At 37.3% G+C, this 26,452-nt stretch overlaps 1 long non-coding RNA gene across 2 annotated transcripts in view; it reads right to left on the reverse strand.

The window, feature by feature from the left end:
* The window catches only part of LOC105726316 (uncharacterized), a 279,709-nt gene that overhangs the window by 47,199 nt on the left and 206,058 nt on the right, over positions 1 to 26,452 (reverse strand). The window contains exons 1-5 of one of the 2 annotated variants that reach the window (XR_010341431.1): positions 23,747 to 23,822; positions 19,816 to 19,872; positions 19,388 to 19,702; positions 16,579 to 16,645; positions 14,340 to 14,394 (exon numbers count right to left, since the gene is read on the reverse strand). This is a non-coding gene — a long non-coding RNA (uncharacterized LOC105726316). Of the gene's footprint in view, positions 1 to 14,339; positions 14,395 to 16,578; positions 16,646 to 19,387; positions 19,703 to 19,815; positions 19,873 to 23,746; positions 23,823 to 26,452 lie in introns of those variants that run through there. The other variant, XR_010341432.1, reaches the window with a different exon arrangement.

A 26,452-nucleotide genomic window follows, 5' to 3' on the forward strand; every position in this document is an offset into this window, starting at 1 on the left:
AATGGAAATAAAGTTATTTATAAGAACCATTGTCAAAGTATTTTTGATAAAATGCTTTTTTTCTCCTTTTTTTGTTATACATTAAGTTCTGAAAAACGTGTGCATAACGTGCAGGTTTGTTACATAGGTAAACATATGCCATGGTGGTTTGCTGCACCTGTCATCTACCTTAAGTATTTCTCCTAATGCTATCCTTCCCCTTGCCCCCAACTCCCTAACAGGCCCCTGTGTGTGATGTTCCTTCCCTGTGCCCATATGTTCTCATTGTTCAACTCCCACTTATGAGTAAGAACATGTGGTGTTGGTTTTTCTTTTCCTGTGTTAGTTTGCTGAGAATTATGGTTTCCAGTTTCATCCATGTCCCTGCAAAGAACAGGAACTCATTCTTTTTATGGCTGCATAGTATTCCATGGTGTATATGTGCCATATTTTCTTTATCTAGGCTATCTTTGATGGGCATTTGGGTTGGTTCCAAGTCTTTGCTATTTTGAATAGTGCTGCAATAAACATAAATATGCATATGTCTTTATAGTAGAATGATTTAGAATCCTCTGGGTATATATCTAATACTAAGATTGCTGGGTCAAATGGTATTTCTGTTCTACATCCTTGAGGAATCATCACACTGTCTTCCACAATGGTTGAACTAATTTACACTCCCACCAACAATTTAAAGTGTTCCTATTTCTCCACATTCTCTCCAGCATCTGTCATTTCCTGACTTTTTAATGATCACCATTCTAACAGGCATGGGATGGTATCTCATTGTGGTTTTGATTTGCATTTCTCTAATAACCAATGATGATGAGCTACTTTTTATGTTTCTTGGCCACATAAATGTCTTCTTTTGAGAAATGTCTGTTTATATCCTTTGCCCACTCTTTGATGGGGTTGTTTTATTCTTGTAAATTTGTTCATGTTCCTTGTAGATTCTGGATATTAGCCCTTTGTCAGATGGGTAGATTGCAAAAATTTTCTCCCATTCTGTAGGTTGCCCATTCACTCTGACACTAGTTTCTTTTGCTCTGCAGAAGCTCTTTAGTTTAATAAGATCCCACTTGTCAATTTTGGCTTTTGTTGTAATTGCTTTTGGTGTTTTAGTCATGAAGTCTTTGCCCATGCTTATGTCCTGAATGCTATTCCCTAGGTTTTCTTCTAGAGTTTTTTTTTTTTTTTTTTTTTTTTTGGTTTTAGGTCTTACATTTAAATCTTTAATTCATCTTGAGTTAATTTTTGTATAAGGTGTAAGGAAAGGGTCCAGTTTCAGTTTTCTGCATATGGCTAGCCTGTTTTACAAACCTCGTATATTAAATAGGGAATCCTTTCCCCATTGCTTGTTTTTGTCAGGTTTGTCAAAGATCAGGTGATTGTAAATGTGTAGTGTTATTTCTGAGGCCTCTGTTCCTTCCATTGGTTTATATATCTGTTTTGGTGCCAGTACCATGCTGTTTTGGTTACCATAACCCTGTAGTATAGATTGAAGTCAGGTAGCATGATGCCTCCAGTTTTGTTATTTTTGCTTAGGATTGTCTTGGCTATACAGGCGCTTTTTTGGTTCCATGCGAACTTTAAAGTAGTTTTTTCTAATTCTGTGAAGAAAGTCAATGGTAGCTTGACTGGGATAGCATTGAATCTATAAATTACTTTGGGCACTATGGCCATTTTCACAATATTGATTCTCCCTATCCATGAGCATGGAATGTTTTTTCATTTATTTGTGTCCTCTCTTATTTCCTTAAGCAGTGATTTGTAGTTCTCCTTGAAGTGGTCCTTCACATCCCTTGTAAGTTGTACTCACAGGTATTTTATTCTCTTTGTAGCAATTGTGAATGGGAGTTTCCTCATGATTTCGCACTCTGTTTTTGTATTATTGGTGTATAGGAATGCTTGTGATTACCGCACATTGATTTTACATCGTGAGGCTTTGCTGAAGCTGCTTATCAGCTTAAGGAGTTTTTGGGGGGAGACAATGGGGTTTTCTAAATATATAATAATGTCATCAGCAAACAGAGATTATTTGACTTCCTCTCTTCCTATTTGAATACCTTTATTTCTTTCTCTTCCCTGACTACCCTGGCAGAACTTCCAATACTATGTTAAATAGGAGTGGTGAGAGAGGGCATCCTTAAGTGCCAGTTTCATGCCGTGTTTTCCAGCTTCATCTGGTCATTTATGTTCTTCTCTAAACTAGTTATTTTAGTTAGCAATTCCTCTAACTTTTTATCAAAGTTCTTAGCTTCCTTGCACTGGGTTAGAACATGCTCCTTTAGCTCAGAGGACTTTGTTATTATCCACCTTCTGAAGCCTACTTCTGTCAATTCATCAAACTCCCTCTCTGTCTAGTTTTTTCCCTTGCTGGCAAGGAGTTGGCTCCTTTGGAGGAGAAAAGGCATTCTGGTTTTTGGAATTTTCAGCCTTTTTGTGCTGGTTTCTCCTCATCTTCATGGATTTATCTACCTTTGGTCTTTGCTGTTAGTGACCTTGGGAAGGAGTTTTTGCATGGTCATCCTTTTTGTTGATGTCGATGCTATTGCTTTCTGTTTGTTAGTTTTCCTTCTAGCAGTGAGGCGTCTCTTCTGCAGGTCTGCTGGAGTTTGCTGGAGGCCCACTCCAGACCCTGTTTGCCTGGGTATCACCAGTGGAGGCTGGACAACAGGAAAGATTACTGCCTGCTCCTTCCTCTGGAAGCTTCCTCCAGAGGGGCATCCACCAGATGCCAGCTGGAGCTCTCCCGTAGAGAGAGGTGTCTGTCGACCCCTGCTGGGAGGTGTCTCCCTCATTAGAAGGCACAAGAGTCAGGGACCCACTTGAGGAGGCAGTCTGTTCCTTAGCAGAGCTTGAGCACTCTGCTTGGAGATCCACTGCTCTCTTTAAAGCTGGCGGGCAGGAACATTTAAGTCTGCTGCAGCTGTGCCCACAGTGGCCCCCTTTCCCAAGGTGCTCTGTCCCAGGGAGATGGGCGTTTTATCTATAAACCCCTAACTAGGGCTGCTGCCTTTCTTTCAGATATGGCTTGCCCAGAGAGGTGGAATCTAGAGAGATAATCTGGCTGCAGAAGCTTTGCTTTTTGGCCTTGCAGTGGGCTCTGCCCAGTCTGAATTTCCCATGGCTTTGTTTACATCGTGAGGGGAAAACCACCTACTCAAGCCTCAGTAATGGTGGAAGCCCCTCTCCCCACCAAGCTTGAGCATCCCAGGTCAACTTCAGACTGCTGTGCTGGCAGCAAACATTTCAAGCCAGTAGATCTTAGCTTGCTCAGCTCCATGGGGGTGAGATCCACTGAGCAAGACCACTTGGCTCCCTGGCTTCAGCCCCCTTTTCAGGGGAGTGAACGATTCTGTTTCACTGTTGTTCCAGGCACCACTTGGGTACAAAATAAAACCCCTGCACCTAGCTCAGTGTCTGCCCAAGTGGCCACTCAGTATTGTGCTTGAAACCCAGGGTCCTTGTGGTAGGCACCCGAGGGAATCTCCTGGTCTGTGGGTTGTGAAGACCATGGGAAAAGCATAGTATCTGGTCTGGATATCACCATCCCTCAAGGCATGGTCCCTCATGGCTTCCCTTGGTTAAGGAAGGGACTTTCCTGACTGAAGCCCTACCCTTCTTCTGCTCACCCTCCATGGGCTGCACCCACTGTCTAACTAGTCACAATGAGATAAATCTGGTACCTCAGTCAGAAATGCAGAAATCACTCCACTTTCTCCATTGGTCTTGCTGGGAGCTGCAGACCAGAGCTGTACCCAAGAATCTGAAAAAATGCTTTTATTTTATCATTTGTTTTAAATATATTTTCTTTAATACCATGGACATACTTATTTAGCTCATTCAATGTATGGAAAATTCTTACTGTGTTATCTTGTTGCAAAGGCTGAATTTGAAGTAGGCTGAAACAAGTGAGGTATTTAGGGTACAAAATTTATAGAGGCATCACATCCAAGGTGATGTTTCCTTAAATTCTGTGCCCTGGGCACCTCATCTGCCTCTCCCTAGTGTTGGCTTTGCCTCATTGTTAAAAGAATAGACCAAATCAAACTTACCTTCCATGATAGAATGATTGTCATTTTCAATTTAAATAAATAGCAATACATATTCTCATAGAGAGATAGAAGACAGACTGCCTAAGAATGAGCTTTGTCATATGATTGTCACCTAGAGAAACTTATGACAATATTCCTTCCATGCACTTGCTTTGCTTTGTTTTCAAAGAACTCTCTCACAATGAAGGGACAAAGAATAATCAGTGGATGAAAAATCTTGAATGTTTAGCAAGTTTCTTTGTTGCTTCTCCAGGCTGGAAAGTCAAACTTTATAACTGTGAAGAGAGTGCATCCTTGCAGGCTCTTGGCCTTATACAACTGGACTTGTTTCCAGCTGCTGACCCTGCATGAAAGCTTCAACCTCATCCTTTACACGATCCTATATCTCATAACCTTCAATGGGTCAGGTTACTGCATTCATTTTACCCTTCCCAAATGACTATGATTTCTCTCTAGGTTTTTATTATCTAGGGATTCCATTTTCTCAGTTACATGACTATTTTATTCAAGCTTTTGGGAGTTTTCCATCATTTCTGTATGTTAGAATCAGGAAGAGGGCCAATTCATGTCAGGTAAATCTATGAGGCCAGACATCTCCTCATTGATTTTACAATAATTAAATGTCAGTGGCAACTTATTCATTATCTATTTCTACACAGCAAATTAAGCCAAAACGTAATGGCTTAAAGCAGCAGTAAATATATATTATCTCTTGTGGTTTCTCTGTAGGTTAAAAATTCAGGAGTGGCTTAGCTAAGTGGTCCTGGCTCAGGTTCATCAGGAAGTTGCCCACCCTTAAATTCCTTACAGGGCCTTTTATCTCACCAGCTGGTTCTCTAACTTCTTCACAAAGCATTTTATAGTTACACCCTGAGGGTCATCTTTATGGTATGCCTTCCTGAGAGTACTCTGGATTTGATCTTTGCCCAAAAGCCAATTTTTTTTTAATTTTAGGATTGTTTGCCATCCAAAGAGGCTGCAAACTTTAAAACCCACCAGGTCCTCACTGCTTTATATACTATAATTTTGCTTTGGCTTGTTTCTTTTTTCTTGTATTTTACTAGAAGGAATAAGAAAATATCAGGAGGTGCCTTCAACACTCTGCCCAGAAATCTGCTTAACTAGATATCTCCATTGATTAGGGTATCTTTTCTGTATTACCACTGGTGACTGTGTTGCTAAACTTCCTGCCACTAGTTGGCAAGAATCCCCTTTCTTCTAGTTTCCAAAAATAATGTTTCTTTCTTTCCTATAAGCCCTTCCCAAAAGCCTCCCTGAGAGCATTCAAATTTCTCTAACAGTCTCTTCAGAGTCCTTCGGGCTTTCCTAATATTCTTTAAAAAGTATTTTCAGTGTCGACCTACCCGCAGAGCCCAATGCCATTCCTACATTTTTTTAGCTTTTTCTTCTGGCAAGACCCTTGATAAAAATCAGCATTGGTGATCTATTGCAGTTTAACTCATCACTCCAAAACTCAGTGACCTAAAACAGCAATGATGACTTACTATCTTTCACAACTTCTGAGGGTCAGGAATTCAAGAGCAGCTTGACTGGGCATTTCTGGCCTGATGCCTGTCATAAGAGTGTTGTCTGATGATGGCCAGGGCTGCAGTCATCAAAAGCTTGACTGAGGCTGGGGGATCTGCTTTCTAGGTGGCTCACTCTTATGGTATGCTGGTGCTAGTTTTCAGCAGGAGGCCTCAGTTTTTCTCCCTAAGAAAAATTGTCCCTCCACTGGACTACTTGAGTATTTTTACAACATAGTAACTGGTCTACCCCAGTGTGGGCAATATAAGAATAAGAGTGACAGGGTAGGAGCTGCATCCTCTCTGTGGCCTAGCTTTGGAAGAAATATAGTATCACTTTGTTACATTCTCTGTAGAAAGTGAATCACTAAGTCTGGCCCACATTCAAGGGAAGGGGCTATTAAACTCCATTTTTTTTAAAGGAAGGAGGATGAAAGAATTTGTGAACATATCTTTAAAACCATAACACGTAGAACTCTGCAATAAACTTCTGCTAATAAAACTATACTTCTTATCAATTTTTATTTGGGAAAAATTTTTATACTTCTTCAATAATCTAAAAGGTAGAACGAAATTAGGTCAGAAGAATTAGGCTGAGTCTATCTGTATCTGCTGTAGGTCTCTGTACCCATTTTCTCATAGAGAGAAAAAAACTCACAAAGGACAAGAGTGAGGATAAGAGGGTGCAGAGCACAAAAGAACAAACTGTCAATCAACTCCCACAAAATGAAAATTTGACCCAACACCAAACTTTGCTAATAATTAGCAAAGAATGCCAAAAGGAGCTACCACACATACCATATCAATATTTGGGAGGTCCTAAATGCTCATTTCCACACAGGGATGAGATCTGGTTTTGTTCAACTAGCATGGGGTATAAGCTAACATGAAAACCTTACTTAGTTTGGGAGCCTCTAAGTCTTTATCCTCATTAGCTAACTTCTGCCTTTAAGTGTAACTGCATCACATGAATCCACAAAGTGCAGGTTTATGCAACACACACAAAGATCCAGAAATCTCCAAAATATTCCTTAGTTTAATCATCAGTAAGTTATAAACCCCTAATTAAACTCATTTATCTTCAGGCTTATCAATTCTGTCAGTCAACGCTCATACAAACTGCCTGCAGTGTCCTGGAGGAAAGAGAACCACTCTTAACCCTTTCTTTCTCGGCAGGAGTTAAGGGAATCCACAGAGTGGGAGTCATTAGTCTTCTTTTGACTTTTTTATTTTCCAATTTCATTTTCTGATTTAATCATTTCAATCCTATAGTTTAAATAAATTCATCTAAAATTCCTTCTAATTTACTTACCCTCCCTTAAAGAATTTTACAGATAAATTTTATCATGTTACTATAAAAATATAAGCATATATATTTTTCCCTTGTTCCCTTTTAAATTTTCTTTTCTGCCTCCCACACCACCCTGTGATTTGCTTTTTGTACCCCAAACTCTCGTCTCTGCTCTGAAGTTTGTAATGATCAGTTTTAAAGTATTAAATTATTCATGGGAAAATAAATATAATCTCTTTAATACTACGTAAGTTCTTTGACAATGGCCAGGCTTGAGGAAAACATAATTAATGAGTCAGCTAGAGGAGTTTCTAAGAAAATTAGTTCTAAATAGATGGCAGTAATTAATCAGTAAAAACAAATACCTGATGGAAGGAGGGAGGTTTCCCTGGTGATTCAAAAAGAACAATTAAGGCTGAATTTGGAATATTGACCTGTGTGCATGCTGTGGTGGTAATCTCTCCTTTCTGGCCTTTGAGGAGCTAAATGGAGCATAAAGCAATCTTTCCATGACTCAAATAAGTACAGGGCAAGCATGCTGAATAGAGGGTAGCAGCATTAGACAGCTTAGAAAGACTCCAAGTTAAAGGAAAAGTGTACAAGTTTTAACACTTAGAAGGGGTTGCTAGAGGTCTCAGAGCCAAGACTAAGCCTCAAACAAGCAAGGAAATACTGAGAGTGCATTGTTAGTTCAAATACAGGCCCAGAGCTAGGACTGGATCAGGTAAAAATCTGTTTTCCAGGCTGTACTCAGACTTCTCCACAACCCAAAACCAGATGGAATAATGTTTAGGGTCTACATAAAAATAATCGTGGATCAAGGTAAGCTATATCTATGTGTTTAGACAAAAGGAAGGTATTTGTGAATAGGTAATGATCCAGAAAAAAAAAATTTAAAAGAATGAAACTGTTATAAAAGAACTAGTAGAGAATGTAAGAACTTAAATATCAATTTTAATGGAGTACTAAAATGATTTTTAAAAGCAAAAATATGTAATTTAAAATAATGAGTAAAATCTACCTAAAATGTTATTTCAAAAAGGAATTAGACATAACCAGGAAAAAGTAAGAGGAAGACAAATTCTTTAACTTATAAGTATAAAAAGTTCTTTTGCATTTAATAAAAAGAAACATTTAGGGGGGGTTGCAAAAAGTAAAAGCATCCACTGGTAACACTTAAAGCAAGATACATAAGAAAGGACTTTTAATTTGGTATAAGTATAAAATAAGTTATGAAAATAAATGTAAATTATTTATATTAAGTTATTAGGATGCAAACTCTTAATTGGGCTTAAAAATAAACTTCAACTTCAGAGTGCTTATAATAAACACATTAAAAATAAATTACACAGAATCAGTAAATTTAAATGATTAGCAAATGAAACTATATTCAAGCACAAATAAAATTAGGAAAGGCAATACTAATATCAGTCAACACAGAATTATAGGTTAAAAGTTATATTACAGGCCTGGCAGAGAGTGGATCCAAGATGGCCAAATAGGAACAGCTCTGGAGTGCAGTTCCCAGCAAGAACAACTCAGAGGATGAGTGAACACGGCATTTCCAAATGAGTTATTACTGCCCACAGACCAGGAGATTCCCAGGATGAAAAGCATCATGAGTTTCTGGCAAGGCTGTTTCAGCCGGCGCAGAGGGTCTCTGCACAAAAACACACAAATCTGAGCATCTGTTTCAATTGGTGCATGAACACCTGGGAGACAGACCCGCCCATTCAACTAAAAAAAAGGGGGGCTGAAACAGGGAGCCAGGTGATCTGGCTCAGCAGGTCCCACCCTGACAAAGTCCAGCAATCTGAAATGCTCTGGGTTGAGAGTGTCACAGCAAGTGCAGCTGGAAACAGGATGGTCCAGCTCTGTTGGGGGAAGGGTATCCACCATTACCGAGGTAGTCCACCATTACTGAGGCAGTCCGCCATTACCAAGGCAGTTCTAACTATACCTCTATAAGCAAAACTGCAAGGAAGTTTACACAGCAGCTGGGCAGAGCCCATGGCAGCTCAGCAACACCTCTGCTGGAAAACTGTGACTAGGCTACCTCCTTGCTGGGCAGGGCAGTTCTGAAAAAAGGCAGCAGCATGTCAGGAACTTATAAATACAGCCCCACCTTCCCAGGACAGAGCACCTGGGAAAAAAGGCAATTATGAATTCTGCTGCAGCATATGTAAACTTACCTGCCCAGCAGCTCTAAACAGAACGGGACTCACGGCTGAGCACTTGAGCTCCTATAAGGCACAGACTGTCTCCTAAAGCAGCTCCCTGACCATCATATATCCAAAGAGTCACTTCATAAAGAGGTGAGGCTGACATCTGAGTCACCTCATAAAGAGAGCTCAGGCTGACATCTGGTGGGTATCTTTAATTCTCAATAAACTAGGTATTGATGGAATGTACCTCAAAATGATAAAAGCTATTTATGACAAACCCATAGCCAACATCATACTGAATGAGCAAAAACTGGAAGCATTCCGTTTGAAATCTGGCACTAGACAAGGATGCCCTCTCTCACCACTCCTATTCAATATAGTATTGGAAGTTCTAGCCAAAGCAATCAGGCAAGAAAAAGCAATAAAGGGTATTCAATTTGGAAAGGAGGAAGTCAAATTGTCTCTATTTGCAGACGATATGATTGTATATTTAGAAGACCCCATCATCTCAGCCCAAAATCTCCTTAAACTTATAAGCAACTTCAGCAAAGTCTCAGGGTACAAAATCAATGTGCAGAAATCACAAGCATTCCCATACATCAATAACAGACTTAAAGAGAGCCAAATCAAGAACGAACTGCCATTCACAATTGCTACAAAGAGAATAAAATACCTAGGAATACAACTAACAAGGAACGAAAAGGACCTCTTCAAGGAGGACTGCAAACAGGACTGCAAACCACTGCTCAAGGAAATAAGAGAGGACAAAAACAGATGGGAAAACATTCCATGCTCATGGTTAGGAAGAATCAATATTGTGAAAATGGCCAAACTTCCCAAAGTAATTTACAGATTCAATGCTATCCCCATCAAGCTACCTATGACCCTCTTCATAGAATTGGAAAAAACCACCTTAACTTCATATGGAACCAAAAGAGAGCCTGCATGGCCAAGACATTTCTAAGCAAAAAGAACAAAGCTGTAGGCATCATGCTACCTGACTCCAAGCTATACTACAAAACAGCATGGTACTGGTACCAAAACAGAGATGTAGACCAATGGAACAGAAGAGAGGCCTCGGAGGCAACGCCACACATCTACAACCATCTGATCTTTGACAAACCTGACAAAAACAAGCAATGGGGAAAGGATTCCCTGTTTAATAAATGGTGTTGGGAAAACTGGCAAGCCATGTGCAGAAAGCAGAAACTGGACCCCTTCCTGATACATTATACTAAAATTAACTCCAGATGGATAAAAGACTTAAACATAAGGCCTAACACCATAAAAACCCTAGAAGAAAACCTAGGCAAAACCATTCAGGACATAGACATAGGCAAGGACTTCATGACTAAAGCACCAAAAGCATTGGCATCAAAAGCCAAAATATATAAACGGGGCCTAATTAAACTCCAGAGCTTCTGCAACAGCAAAAGAAACAATCATTAGAGTGAATTGGCAACCAACAGAATGGGAAAAAATTTTTGCAATCGACCCATCTGACAAAGGGCTAATATCCAGAATCTACAAAGACCTAAAACAGATTTACAAGAAGAAAAAAAAAACATTCAAAAGTGGGCAAAGGACATGAACAGACACTTCTCAAAAGAAGACATTTATGAGGCCAACAAACATATGAAAAAATGTTCATCATCACTGGTCATTAGAGAAATGCAAATCAAAACCACATTGAGATACCATCTCACACAAGTTAGAATGTGATCATTAAAAAATCTGGAGACAACAGATACTGGAGAGGATGTGGAGAAATAGGAACACTTTTACACTGTTGGTGGGAGTGTAAATTGTGGAAGACAGTGTGGCGATTCTTCAAGGACCTAGAAATAGAAATTCCATTTGACCCAGCAATCCCATTACTGGGTATATATCCAAAGGATTATAAATCGTTCTATTATAAAGACATGCACATGTATGTTCATTGTGACACTGTCTACAATAGCAAAGACCTGGAACCAACCCAAATGCACACTGATGATAGACTGGACAAGGAAAATGTGGTACATATACACCATGGAATACTATGTAGCCATAAAAAACGATGAGTTCGTGTCCTTTGTAGGGGCATGAATGAATCTGGAAACCATCATCCTCAGCAAACTGACACAAGAACAGAAAATCAAACACTGCATGTTCTCACTCATAGGCGGGTGTTGAACAATGAGAACACATGGACACAGGGAGGGGAGCATCACACACTGGGGTCTAATGGGGGGTGCTATGAGAGGTACAGCAGGGGGTGGGGAGTTGGGGAGGGATAACATGGGGAAAAATGCCAGATATAGGTGACAGGGGGATGGAGGCAGCAAACCACATTGCCATGTATGTACCTATGCAACAATCCTGCATGTTTTGCACATGTACCCCAGAACCTAAAGTGCAATAAAATATATTTTTTTAAAAAAGTTATATTACAGGCCGGGCGCGGTGGCTCAAGCCTGTAATCCCAGCACTTTGGGAGGCCGAGGCGGGTGGATCACGAGGTCGAGAGATCGAGACCATCCTGGTCAACATAGTGAAACCCCGTCTCTACTAATACAAAAAATTAGCTGGGCATGGTGGCGCGTGCCTGTAATCCCAGCTACTCAGGAGGCTGAGGCAGGAGAATTGCCTGAACCCAGGAGGCGGAGGTTGCGGTGAGCCGAGATCGCGCCATTGCACTCCAGCCTGGGTATCAAGAGCGAAACTCCGTCTCAAAAAAAATAAAAAATAAAAAAAAAAAAAGTTATATTACAAAGACATTCACTGTTTAATTGATTGAAAGATAAATATGTATTAAGACCTGACATTTATTGACTTTAAGACCTTATAACAAAGCATGAAAATATACAAAATTAATATAAGAATGCACAGAGAAAGTATTAAAAATATAATTTGCATTGTAGACTACGTAATTTTCAGTCTAAGACTTATAGAGTAGGCTAAAAAAAGATGAAAACAGAACAAAACTGAATTATTACATTAGAACATCATTTGTTAGAAATCCTAAGTAGCGAATGCACCCAAACAATTTAATTGTTCTAACACTTTTTAAACTCTTTGGGATAGCTGATGGCATGTGGTGATCTGGGAAGAGAGTAACCCCTGGCTGATTCCTCTGGAGCTCAGTTCACACAAACCAAATGCCAGGGATGTGGATCCAAAATGGTTATCAAGGCAAGGTAGCCAGCTACAAACATGCAGTGATGTTCTTCATTTACATATTTTTCAGAATTATGAATATTGTAAAGTGGCCACTGAATTAGCTTCAGCATACTACATGAATCAGCATACATTATCTTACCATTCCTTCAATTCCTCTATATAAAACTGAGTGAGTGCATTTCCTGATTCAGAAGTTGTAACTAAAATGTCCTATTGGGCAAACAAAAAAGGAAATTTGGAAAACAGATGTGTTGCCTCTGACAGTGCAGGTCTGATTCTTACCAGGGATTCTTCTTTCTATAGTATATCAAATAAGACATTAGAGCAACAAGAGCAACAGAATGTTACCCCTGGCTGTTAGGTACTTGGATTTGAAAAACGGAGCTTCAAATCTTGATTTCTTTTTTTTTCTTTTCTTTCTCTTTCTTTCTTTTTTTTTTCTTTAGAGATGGAGTCTTGCTCTGTCACCCAGGCTGGAGTGCAGTGGTGACATCTTGGCTCAGGGCTACCTCCACCTATCAGGTTCAAGTGATTCTCTTTCCTTAGCCTCCCAAGTAGCTGGGATTACAGATGTGTGCTATCACACTCAACTCATTTTTGTATTTTTAGTAGAGGCAGGGTTTCACCATATTGGCCAAGATGATCTCAAACTCCTGACCTCAAGTGATCCACCTGCCTTGGCCTCCCAAAGTGCTGGGATTACAGGCGTGAGCCACTGCACCTGGCCCATCTTGATTTCTATAAAGATTTTAATGAAACTACAAAACATATAAATAAATATAATATTGTTGAGTCCTGTCTAAATACAAAGTAAATAAATAAAATATTGTTGAGTCCTGTCTAAATACAAAGTAAACTTTGCTCATTCATATGGTTTGAATATTTGTCCCTTCCAAAACTCACATTGAAATTTACACATATGACAGTATTAACAAGTGGGGACTTCAAGCAGTGATTGGATCATAAGAACTTTACCCACATGAATGGACTAATGGATGAATGAGTTAATGGACTGATGGGTTATCATGGAAGAAGAACTCACGGCTTTTTAAGAAGAGGAAGAGGGACTTAAACTAGCATGTTAGCTCACTTAGCCCCCTCATTATGTGATGGCTTGCACCACCTCAGGACTCTAGAGAGTCTCCACCAGGAAGAATGTCTTCACCAGATGCACCCATTGACCTTGGACTTCACAGCCTCCAAAACCATAAGAAATAAAATTTATTTTTGATCCGTTTTCTGTTGCATATAACAGAATACATTACCACTTGTATGTATTCTGTTACATGCAACAGAAAACGGATCAAGATACTCATCTTGTATATTCAGCAGACAGTATATGTATATTTGCGTATATATATATGCAAATTCCATTCAACTTATAAACTTCCTACCAAAGAAAATTAAAGATCTTGCTGAATGTTCGGCATACCTTGTAAACTTTAACACTGCTTCAAAGGATTGTGATTTGCTTCCTTTTCATAATGAAAGTTGTTGGTCACTTTTCAATTTCCTCAAAATGCACAGAAACACATAATAAGATTTTTTTTTTTTACTTTAGAGAAATGGAAGGAGACAGCCTTCCTAGACATGTGCCTACAAGATGACTATAATTTTAGCCTGTCATAGATGTTAAAATGTTGGCATGCCCTAAAATCGTATTTGTAAAGTATAGGACAAAAAGAGTGTCCTTCTCTAATTTGCAAATGCATTGAGGATGAGAATGGAGAAAAGCATGAAAACAGAAATGTATACACTGTTTCTCCAAAAATGTTTGGTGGTCTTTGAAGAGACCATAAGGAACCTAGGAAAGCATGTACTGACTGCATTTGAGATGTTGAATGTTATGTGGAGGTTGCAACAAAAACACATACAATGCAAAAAAAAAAAAAAAGGTCATTTTTTAAAAATAAGACTGTTTCAGAAATAAAAAAAAACAAAGTCACTAGAAAAGGGAAACCACGTTAAACAGGGCTTTCTTATTTCTTTACTAAAATGGTAACTTACAGGAAGTCCAACTTCAATTTCACAAGTTCAAATTACTTCTATGCTTCATAACCATTTTCCCCAACAAAAAGAGGCTTAACTTATGATAATAATATCCAATGTGTTTTGGAGTATCTAAACATGATGGAAATGTTAGACATGGAGAGCCTACCTGATGGATTTACAGATGAAAGGAACTTGATTGACAAACAGCTACCAAAATACACCTGTAGATACAAAATGGATGTTTTTAGAGAAGTGGAAACTAACTTCTACAAATCTAAACACTTGCTGTTACTACAGAGTAAAATTCTAAGAATTCCATGCTAAAACACTTTTATTGAGAGAATATTTAGCTTGATGTCATTTCATTTAACTGCCACTAGTAAACAGCATAATGTGGGCTTAAAGGCGTAGAGATGCAAGTCAAAATAAATTTTTCATTTTGGTTTATTGAGTTCTACCACTACATAAAAGAAGAGAAGAGTATCTGGAAAGCAGCTGGTATTTCAGAGAAATATTGAAAAGAAAACAGAAATATCAAAAACATCTTACTGGTATATTATGGAACAGAAAGAAACATGTCATTGTTAATCTTATTAAATTTTACAAGTTTGGTTAGCTAATCCCATTTTATTTACATTCAATTTTTAAAGGTATTTTATTTACTTAGCTTAAGAATATACAATAACACACTTATAAAAGTAGAATATCCAAAGAGTTAAAATCTCTAACAGAAACATTACAAAAATATTATATTTTTGTTGTATATATCATTTGTTTAATTAGTCCTATTATTAATTACTAATTTCAACCATGTATTAGTCCTATTGTTGTTTTTAAATAATATGCATGTATTTATATTTACATTTCTTACATGTATGTAACAGAAAAGTAAATAATACAGAATAATACATAATTTCAAATCAATACCTGTATTTTATATACTTGCTATGATATATGTGTATAATTATTCTATATTATATACCTTTTGGTATGAATGGAATGTTTGTGATGAATTTATTGTGACCAACTTCTGAGAGTATCTGGGGTGACACTCTTAGAAGTTGGTCATATTAAATTCATCACAACCAAGGAGAGCATATCCTAAGAATGTTAAGATGGTTCGTTAAATCTATCATTGGCCACATGAAAAGATGCTCAAAGTCATTCATCAGGGAAATGTAAATTAAAATTATAATGATACCACAATATACTCACTATAATGGCTAAAATTTTAAAGGTTGTCAATATAAATTGTTGGAGAGGAAGTAGAGTAACTAGAATTTTCATATATTGTTGATGGGAATGTAAAATAGTAAAACTAAATAGAAAAAATGTGTGGCTTTATTTGAGTGTTAAACATACACTTATGAATATTCATAAGTTTTTACCAAAAGGAAATAGCACATCAACAAAAAGACATGCATATGAATGCTTACAGCAATTTTATTCATAATAGATACAAACTTGAAAAAAATCTACATATCCATCAACAAATGAGTAAAGAAACAAAATATGTGGTATATCCCCACTGTGAAATACTACTCAGCAAGAAAACGGAATAGGATACTGATATATGAAATAACATAAACCAATCTTGCTATGATCTGAATGTCTGTGACCCTTTAAAATTCATATTAAACCTCATCCCCATTGTGAGGAACTAAGAGGAGGTGACTAGATCATGAGGGCTCTTCCTTCATGAATGAAATTAGTGCTGTTACCAAAGAAGCTTAGGAAAGCTTTCACCCCTTCCACCATGTGAAGATGCAGCAACAAGGTGCCATCTTTGAAGAAGAAAACCAGTCCTTACCAGACATCAGATCTGCTGATGCCTTGATCTTGGACTTCTCGGCTCCAGAACCGTAAGAAATAAATTTCTGTTGTTTATAAATTACCCAATATAAGTTATTTTGTTATAGCAGCATGAGTGAACTACTACAAATCTCAAGCTCATTCTGCTAAGTGAAAGAAACTAGAGACAACAGTTGCTTTGATTCCATGTATATAAAATGCTAGAAAATGTAAATTAATCTATACTGATAAAAGCAAAACAGTGACTGACTGGAGCCTGGAGCAAAGGGAGAGATTCTCTGCAGGAGGGCATAAAGAATCTATTAGGGATGATGGAAATATATTGCAGCTGTGCTTTTACAGAGAGATACATCTGTCAAAATGTATCAAATTGTGTGATGTTTTTATTTAAATGAAGCATTTTATTATACATAAATTATAGCTCAAAATTTACTTAAAAGTAAAATTTAAATAAAGACAAAATAAGTAACTCCGTCAACATAGGTTGATAGAAAGAAATGGCACACTCATGTTAATAGGCCCTGAGGGCATTTGGAAAAACTCAGTAGCAATTCTTAATTTTTTTAAAGAAAAAAGGGAAGTATAGTAATTACCTGATAAGAAACATCTAAAGTCAACATTCAGCAATCATCTCAACTGTGGACACTATACACATTCTCTCTGAAATCAGTGACAAGAGTGGTCATCATTGCCTACGTTAATAATCATTGTATATCTACTGAAAACAGAGAATTAAAACAAAACAAAGCAATGAACATGAATCCAACAAATTACACGGCTTTCAAAATAACTGGATGAAAAATAAGACCATAAGAATAGTTTTACATGTTAGCAGTAGCCAGCTTAGAAAAAGAAAATGGAAGATAAATCCTGATCATCATTGATAATTATAGCCCAAAACATAAAATACTAAGGAGCAATATAAAGAAAAGTGAAATAAAACTTAAAGACACAAAAGCAGTGTTAAAAAACGGTATAGATATTCCAAGTTCCTAAGTAAGACAGAAGTAAATTCACCACAAATTATCATTTTAATTTAATCCACTCCAGTAAAATAAAAAAGAGATCCTAACTTAATCTGGAAGATAAATGGATTATAGCACCCAAGAAGAAGATTCTAAAAATAATGTATAACAAAGAATTTTCCATAACACATAGGAAAATTATACATCTACAATAATCAAAACCATGTAAACAGAAATGGAACAGTTTAGCCAAAAACAAACTCTAGTATATATCAGAACCTAATATACAATAAATGTGCCATCAAAATAAATGTGAAGACCAAATGATGTCAAAGCATCGGTTAACTATTTTTAAATGATTTCAAATCAGGTAAAAACCTCATGTCATACAATGAAAAAATTACAATGAATTAACAAGTTAAAGGTTTATTTAAAAAAAAAAACTAAAGTTTAAACAACTATTTAAAAATATAAATGAATACAGAAAGCTTCTAACAGGAGAGTACTAATTATTAAAACAATGGAGAAAGTTAACTAGGAAATAATTATAGGTTTAAATACATATTTTAAATTATCCTTTAATTTTGAAATGCAAAAGTGACATATACTGTGAGTACAATTTTATAAAGTAGAAAGCAATCCTTTTCCCTCACCCATGCCAATCTATCACACCTCTCAGAACTAAAATCTATTTATAATTAGGTGTGTAGCTTCCTAAGTTTTTTCCTAAATTACACGATGATTTTTAATGTGAATAAATGGTAATTTTAAAAAATTTTTATTCTGAAATAATTATAGATTCACAGGAAACTATGAAGAAATGTACAGGGAGGCCCTGTGTACACTCAACACAGCCTCCCCTACATAGGTAACACTTGCATCAACATAGTATAACTATCAAAACCAGGAAACTGACATTGGAACCTGCATGGTTCTATCTGGATGATTTATTTTTCAAGGGCCTTCTCAATGCTAATAACCTTCACTAGACTTTCCCTCCAATATTCAATTCTATGGCCAGAGCTCGAAATCACTCTAATGCCAACATGTGGCATTTCAATATACTGCTGTCTGACATTAAACACCTATTCTCCAGGTCTCCTATTCCCTCAAAGCCTATTCTTCTTCCTCATTTAAACCTCACATGCCTGGAGCTTATCCTTTCCTCTCAATTATGTGTCCCTTCTTGATTTCACATTCATCCTTTGGACCCTGTGATATATATGCTAGGAAAGTTAATTGATGCTTAGCTACTATATTAGACAATTCCAATATCTTGGTGGCTTGATACAATAAAAGGCTTTTTCTTCCCCACTCAAAGTCAAATGTAGGTTGATCACCTCTCTTTAGTAGTAATTCTAGAATTCAGAAGGCTTTCATTCTATATAAACAACTTCTGGTACTTTGCAGAAAAGAAAATGGAAAGTCAAAGTTTTGCTGAAGACATTTTTTTTTTTTTTTTTGAGATGGAGTTTTATCTTCATTGCCCAGGCTGGAGTGCAATGGCACAATCTCAGCTCACTGCAACCTCTGCCTCCCAGGTTTAAGTGATTCTCCCGCCCCAGCCTCCCAGGTTTAAGTGATTCTCCCGCCCCAGCCTCCCAAGTAGCTGAGATTACAGGCGCCCACTACCATGCCCAGCTAATTTATATATTTTTAGTAAAGACGGAGTTTCACCATGTTTGCCAGGCTGATCTGGAACTCCTGACCTCAGGTGATCCACCCTCCTCAGCCTCCCAAAGTGCTGGGATTACAGGCATGAGCCATCGTGCCTGGTCTGCTAAAGACATTTTTAAGAGCCAGGCCAAAAGTGGATTATGTCACTTGAATCTGTTTTATTGGCTAGAACCCAGCTATATGACCATTAGCTAATTCCAAGAATGACTGAGAATTGTAGACTTCCTTTGTGTCTAAGAAGAGAAAATGAAATTGGTGAGCATCTAGCGAAGGCTTTGTCTTAATATAACTAACTTCTAACACACCTAACTCTGTCACTATTTGTCTTTCTCCCACAGCTATTCATAATTTCCCCAGACCTACAGCTTTTTAATCATTGGTATTTGCTACTCTATATTTCTTGGTATTCCTATAAAACTCTGTATTACTATAATTTAGGAAAAATCTTCAACCTTAGTTGGGACCTCAGCATAGGTCAGAAATCTTTTTCTCTGCCACTTTTAAACATTCCCTTACAGTTTCTATAACAAATACTCAACCCTACTTTCTACCTCTTGCTCAGAAAATGTTTACAAAGAAAAAAGTTAAGTTATTGTGATGATTAATTTTATGTGTCAACTTAGATAGGTCATGGTACCCAGATATTTGGTCAAACACATCTGGATGCTGCCATGAAGATATTTTTTCAGATGAGATTACTGTTTAAATCAGTAGACTGTGAGTAAAGCAGATTACCCTTCAGAATATAGGTGAGACTTACCCACTCAGCCGAAGGCCTTAAAAGAAAGAATGACCTCTTCTGAAGAAGAGAAGTTCTGCCAGCAGACTGCATCCAGGTTCTGGTTGCAACACCAGCTTTTCCCTAGGTCTCCAGCCTGCCAATCTGCCCTGTAAATTCTCAACTTGCCAGCCTCCACAATCACAGGAGTCAATTCTCAAACTCTCTTTGGAGAGAAAAAGACAGAGAAATGCTTGCTCTTGTGCTCTAGATACATTCCATTCCAACTTCTGGCAGGCTTTGAACCATTAATTGTCCCATCAGAGTTTCTGAGTTTACTTCTCAACTGACATCTTCCTGTAGGCATAAAAATAGAGTCAAATCTTTCTATCTCCTTGTACGGGTATATGCATATATACACATTTGTTAGCATGCTTACTTAATGTATATGAAGAAAACGGCATGTATACCTGGATTAAAATGTCAATTCAAGAGCATTTCCCATAACGTGATCTCCCAATTTACCACTAAGGAGAAAAATGAGAAAACATCAGAAGAAAACTAATAAACCATTAAATTAGAATATGTAAAACAGAAGAGTTAACCAAATATAAGTGAAGAGTCTAGATCTCAGTGGCAAATACAGAAAAACAGAACTGAAAACAAATTTCGAAGAGACCACAAATATCCAGTTTGTTACAAGTGAAGTTAAAAGACTTATCAGTAAACAATGGGAGTGAATAAATCTATAACTTATAAATTGAATCACCACAGATATTAGTTATTATAAAATTAATCACCACAGACTAAATTTTTAAGAGTTTTCAATCAACTATAAGTAAGTAGACCAATCTTATTCTGGATTGTTACATGCACTTATTATAGTATATTGATCATTTTTATTCTGTTTGAAACATTTTTTTTTTCAAGGACTGTACTCAGGCTGATCCTCGAAGCTAATTCCTCCATACAGTAAAAGTTACTTATAATAGGTGGACTTATATTTTAAAAGAATGTAAAGATATTATATATAAAATATGGATTTACTAAGATAGCAATAAAATCAAAGATAAAAATTAATGCAAAATATACACAGGACCATCTAAATTCTCTAATAATGCAAAGATAAATTCCATATTTCCATATGAAATAAGGAAATTTATTTTTAAGTGATAATATCCAGTTTGAAAATTATTCAGGAAATTATGTATTTCTACACATTGTTATTAAGAGTACAAATCACTGAAAACTTTATAGAGGACAATTTGAAGAAAAAATTACACATGCATATATTTGCTATACATATGTATCTATAAAGAATCATATATATGTATGTTTATATATGTATGTGTATATATACATGTATAATTGTATATATATGTATGTTTGTGTGTATATGTGTATACAGTCATACACTGCAAAATGGTGTTTTAGTCAATGAGGGACTGCGTATACAGTGGTAATTCCATAAGATTATTATGGATCTGAAAAATTTCTATCACCTGTTGATGTCATAGCACCATACAATACTCATGTGATTGAAATGACATTGGTGCAGACAAAACTACTTCACTGCTAGTCATATAAAAGTATCACATACACAACTGTGTACAGTACACAATATTTGATAATAATAAAAGACTATGTTAGTGGTTTATGTGCTAACTATACTTTTATCATTGTTTTATCAGTATTCCCTCTACTTACAAAAACAGTTAACTGTAAAACAGCCTCAGGCAAGTCCTTTAGGAGGTATTCCTGAAGTAGGAATTGTTAACATAAGAGATGACAGCTCCATGCATGTAATTGCATGGTCTTCTAGCGGGGCAAGACATGGAGGTGAAAGATGAGGATACTGATGATCCTGACCCTGCATAGGCCTAGGCTAATGTGTATATTTGTATCTTAGTTTTTAAGAAAAAAGTTTATAAAGTTAAAAAAATAAGAAATTGTAAAATACAACAAAGCTTATAGAATAGGACATATAGAAAGAAAATATTTAGTACAGTTGTACAATGTGTTTGTGTTTTAAGCTAAGTGTTATTTACCAACAGTCAAAAGTGTAAAACATTTAAATGTTTATAATGTAAAGTTACAATAAGCTAACACTAATTCATTATTAGAGAAAGAAAAATATTTTTTATAAGTTTAATGTTGCCTAAGTATACTTTACAGTATTTATAAAGTCTATAGTAGTGCGTAGTACTGTCCTAGGCCTTCACATTCACTCACTACTCACCCATTGACTCACCCAGAGTAACTTTCAGGTTCCGCAAGTTCTGTTCATAGTAAGTGCCCCTCACAGGTGTACCATTTTTTATCTTTTATGCCATATTTTTACTATACCTTTTCTATCTCTAGATATGTTTATATACACAAATACTTTAACCACATTAAAGCATGTTAACCATCATGCTAACAGCTGCCTACAGTATTCAGTACAGTAATATGCTATAAAGGTTTGTAGCTAGGAACAAGGGGTTAAACCATATAGCCTAGGTAGTAGGCTATATCACCTAAGTTTGTGTATCTAAATTCTATAATACTCACACAATGACAAAATGGTCTAATAACGTATTTCACAGAATATATTTTCATCATTAAATGATACATGATTCTATCAAGTATATATGCATTTATATTTTTATGATACACAAACACATATATAGTTTGTTAAAGCTTCATAGTCTCTGACCCAGCAACCCTACTAATAGGAATTTTCCTCAAGAAAATGATTAAGAATTTTGTTCCAAGTATGTTTTCTGTGGTATTGTTATGACAGTAGATTTTAAAAACAAAATAAATATTCAACAATAAGAAATCTTTAAAGCAATTAAGATATTTTTGCTAATTCAGAGTTTATAAATTACTTAGAATATTTAACTCTGAGTTCAAAATATTTATTTTATATACAAAAGACAAATTACAAAAATCATCAAACCTGTCCCCTTTTGCCAATGATGTATTTTATCTTGACAGCTATGTGTATGTATAGATATAAATACTAAAGATCACTTATAAAATGTACCTTTTTAGAACAATCAATGAAATGTGGTATATCACATTTTCTAGAAAGGGTATACATTACTTCAAATGAGAACCAATAGGAAGTAACTGTTTAATGAATATTTATCAGGAACACTGCAGAAAATAAGCAAGACATAATAAAGAGAACAATAAAATAAAAAATGATTGAAAAGTGGCTACAAGAAAATATCATAGGTATCAGAATATTAAAAAGATAATATTCTGAGCAATTTTATGATGTTAAATTTGAAAATATTTAAATTAACAAAATGTACTAAAACATCTACCACAGGAAATCAACTCACAATTCTAAAATTGTGCAATAATACTAAAATAAACTGGACTAGGGAAAAGTTATCAGAAAACTATCTTCCTCAAGGGTCAAATGGTTTCATGGCAATACTCTTGAAATTTTTAAAGCATAGATAATCCCCTTACTATGTGAACTGTTCCAGAGCAAAAGTATTAAAAGTCACTTAATAATTTTGTGACATATTAAACCTGAATAAGGTATACAAAAAGCACATGCTTTTCTCACAAAATATAAATCCTAAGTTAATATTAACTCATGACTTAAATCCTAAACCCACATGAATCAAAAATAATTCAGCAATATTAAAAGAATTATATGCCATAATTAAAAAGGGCTCACCCACATGTATAAAGATTATTTGATATTAAATATTAAGAAACTTATTAAGATTATGCATTACAAAATAAAGTTCAAAGAAAATTACTACCTCAAAAACTTTATTAAATTCTATACTAATCTTATTATTAAAAACTTTTAGAAAATAACACTTAAAGTAGAATATTTTAATAAATAAAAGTTTAAAAATTTAACTAAGCTATTGAAACAAATGAAGATGTAACGTATCTGTACTGATAAGACTGAATATTGAAACATTTTAGCTATCTGAATTGATAGGCCTATTACTCAACTTAAAATGCCAGATAACTTCTTGGAACTTGATAAAATTATTCTAAAGTTCATTAGATGGAATGTTTTAATTATTAATTTTTAGTGAGTATTATAACAAGAAATTAGAAGTGAGATAAATGGAACAGAAGAGAATATCCTAAAGCTATGTGGATTTACTATTTAATAAAAGTAATATTACAGCTTAATAGGGAAGAATTATTCTTTAAAATGAGTTGGAACTTTAAGGGTTAATAATAATAGCTCGTTCATCTCCATCTGAATAGCAAACCAGATGTGAAGACCCAAGAAGCTGAGAGATGACTATCAAAATATCTTTTGAGTACTTTTGTTACTGATAAAAGATGAATTCAAGAATGTGGCTTTGATGTGTGGTCCAAATGAATATCCCAAAAATTCACATCAGAATTAAACTTTCTTACTCACATACAAACCTGAAAAAATACAGAGAACTCCTGCATGACCATCTTCCTTGTGGCATTTGCAGAGAATACATCAGAATGCAGATCTGCAGTAAATAGGAATTGAGTGAGAAGATAAAGCCAGCATGTTCAGCTTCTCTCCTAACTACCTTTCAGATACGTACACCTCTCCTCACCCTCTGGAGAAGTGAGTAAGGTTGAGGGACAGGCGGCATCACTCTAATGCAATGCGCTCAAAAGAAAAAATGAGGGGGCTGGGAACAGTGGCTCACGCCTATAATCCCAGCACTTTGGGAGGCCGAGGTGGGCAGATCACTTGAGGTCAAGAGTTCAAGACCAGCCTGACCAACATGGTGAAACCCCATCTCTACTGAAAATACAAAAATTAGCCAGGCATGGTGGCATGCACCTGTAATTCCAGCTACTCGGGAGGTGAGACAGGAGAATCGCTTCAACCCAGGAGGTGGAGGCTGCAGTGAGCTGAGATCACACCCATTGCACTGCAGCCTAAGCAACAGAGCAATAGTCCATGAAAGAAAGAAAGAAAAGACAAGAAAGAGAAAGAAAGAAAGAGAGAGGGAGAGAGAGAGGGAGGGAGGGAGAGAGAGATGGAGGGACGGAGGAAGGAAGGAAGGAAGGAAGGAAGGAGGGAGGGAGGGAGGGAGGGAAAGAAAGAAGGAAAGAAAGAAAGAAAGAAAAATGAGGGAACACATAAAGGAAGTAAACTGTATTAGCTGAATGTTCATGGAGTGAAAAGACAAAGTAAATCCTGATTTCACGTTATATATTCTAACTGTAAGTATTAATTAGATTAGAACTGTGTGTGTGTGTGTGTGTTTATGTTAGGCAGTGGTTTCATACCATACAGTCAAGTTCTATTTATTCCATAGCATTACCTTGGAGCCACTGCAGGAGAAATACCGGGTCCTAGGCTTCCCCCTTTACTCTTTCATAAGTAACTATGCTTGTATTGCTTCTACACACTCAACTTTCCAAGCAAAGTTTTGTTTGAAGGAAGGGCTCAGCTAAAAAAAATGTTTAAAACATCACCAGACTCAATACGTGTAGGAAATAAAATGTTTGAAACATGTTTTAAACTATAAGAAAATATACATAGAAGAGGATTAGCTTCAAGATGGCTGACTAGAGGCATCCGGCACTCACCTCCTCCACAAAATGGAACCAAAATAGTGAGTAGATAATCACACTTCAAATAGAGAGTCTGAGAGAGAACACCGGAATTCAGCAGAAAACTGACAGAAAATACCTGAGGCACGGAAGGAGAGAAAAAAGCAAGGCAGCCGGCTCAGGATTAGCTGGGAGCTCTGAGAGGCTTTCCGGTGTGGGGAAAAGTTAAGTGAAATATCCCTAGTAGTCCACATTCTCTCTGTGGACTCCTGAAATCCTAGCCACAGGAGAGCCACTTGACCCCTGCAAGCCCTGAGCCTGGAAGAGTGAACAGCCCAGAGTCCAAATGACGCATTACTCCAGAAAGGGAGCTTACTCTGGGTCCCATACATCCCCCAAGAGGCAAACAAGTACAGCATAGCACCATTATGAGAGCTCAGACTCCACCAGACTGCCTCCTGACGGCCCCCTGCATCTCCATATCCCTGGAGCCCTGTGACATCCTCTTGCATATACCCAGAGGGCTTCATTGGTGCAACACCAGTGGATCCAGCAGTTAGGCAAGGTGCCCAGCACTCTAGCTCATACAGTGTCCTACAGTCCAGGGAACAAGTGGTCAGCACACCTGGAAGGCTTCCCCCAGGACAAAAGAAGCAAAAGTGTGCACTCCCCAGAGCCTGAGAGCCACCTGATAGCAACGCTGCCCTTACCAGCAGCAAGACCATAGTGCACTTGCACACACCCTAAGGACAAGTTATCCCTTCTCATTGCCACCACTGCCATCATCTCCCAAGTATGCCTCCTGGTGACCTGGGGATCACCCAAGCCAGCCCCCGACAGCCTACACCCATGCACATCACTGGGGGGAGCCTAAAGACAGACCTACCCAGTCTGGCACTGTCATCCACACTAGCCAAGCACACTGGCCAGATGCCTGGGGACTGCCCGACCCCACCCACCAATCAACATGGGCACACCACCAGCAGATTTAACAACTGACACTGAACACCTGCCACTGGTGCCAAAGCATGTCATCTGGCATACTGGAGATCACTCTGCTGGTTCACCACCACTGTCACCTGTACTCTTCCCCAGGGCCTGAGGACAGGCCCATCCAGCCTGCTGCCTTACCACTATCAGCACCCACCCACACCCAACACCTGAAGGCTTAGAGGATGCCCCATCTAGTCCACTAAACCACCACTAACACCAGTATATGCAGCCCAGGGAGGCCAAGTGTTGTCTTACCATTGCTACTGTCATCGCTCATACATACTGCCCAGGAGTCCAAGCACTCGCTCACTCACCCAGCCAATCATTGACACTGCTACACCCAAGCAAGCTGCCTGGAGGCCCAAGAATTAGCCTATCACATGCCTGCATTTATTGACCAGAAGAGCAAAGAAAGGCATGCTCCACCCACTGCTGCCACCACTGGGACCCAAGGATTGGCTCATTTATCATTCGTGACCCCAGCAAAGCTTCATCACAGCCTCCACTAATAATCACAGCCTAAGCCACTGAGGTTATGACAGACACCACTGATGCTATTCATAGCCAAATAAATCATTTAAATACTACACTACTGTA

This window comes from Aotus nancymaae, unplaced genomic scaffold (assembly GCF_030222135.1).
Source record: "Aotus nancymaae isolate 86718 unplaced genomic scaffold, 86718_ANA_hifiasm-v0.15.2.pri h1tg000002l, whole genome shotgun sequence".
Lineage (NCBI taxonomy): Eukaryota > Metazoa > Chordata > Mammalia > Primates > Aotidae > Aotus > Aotus nancymaae.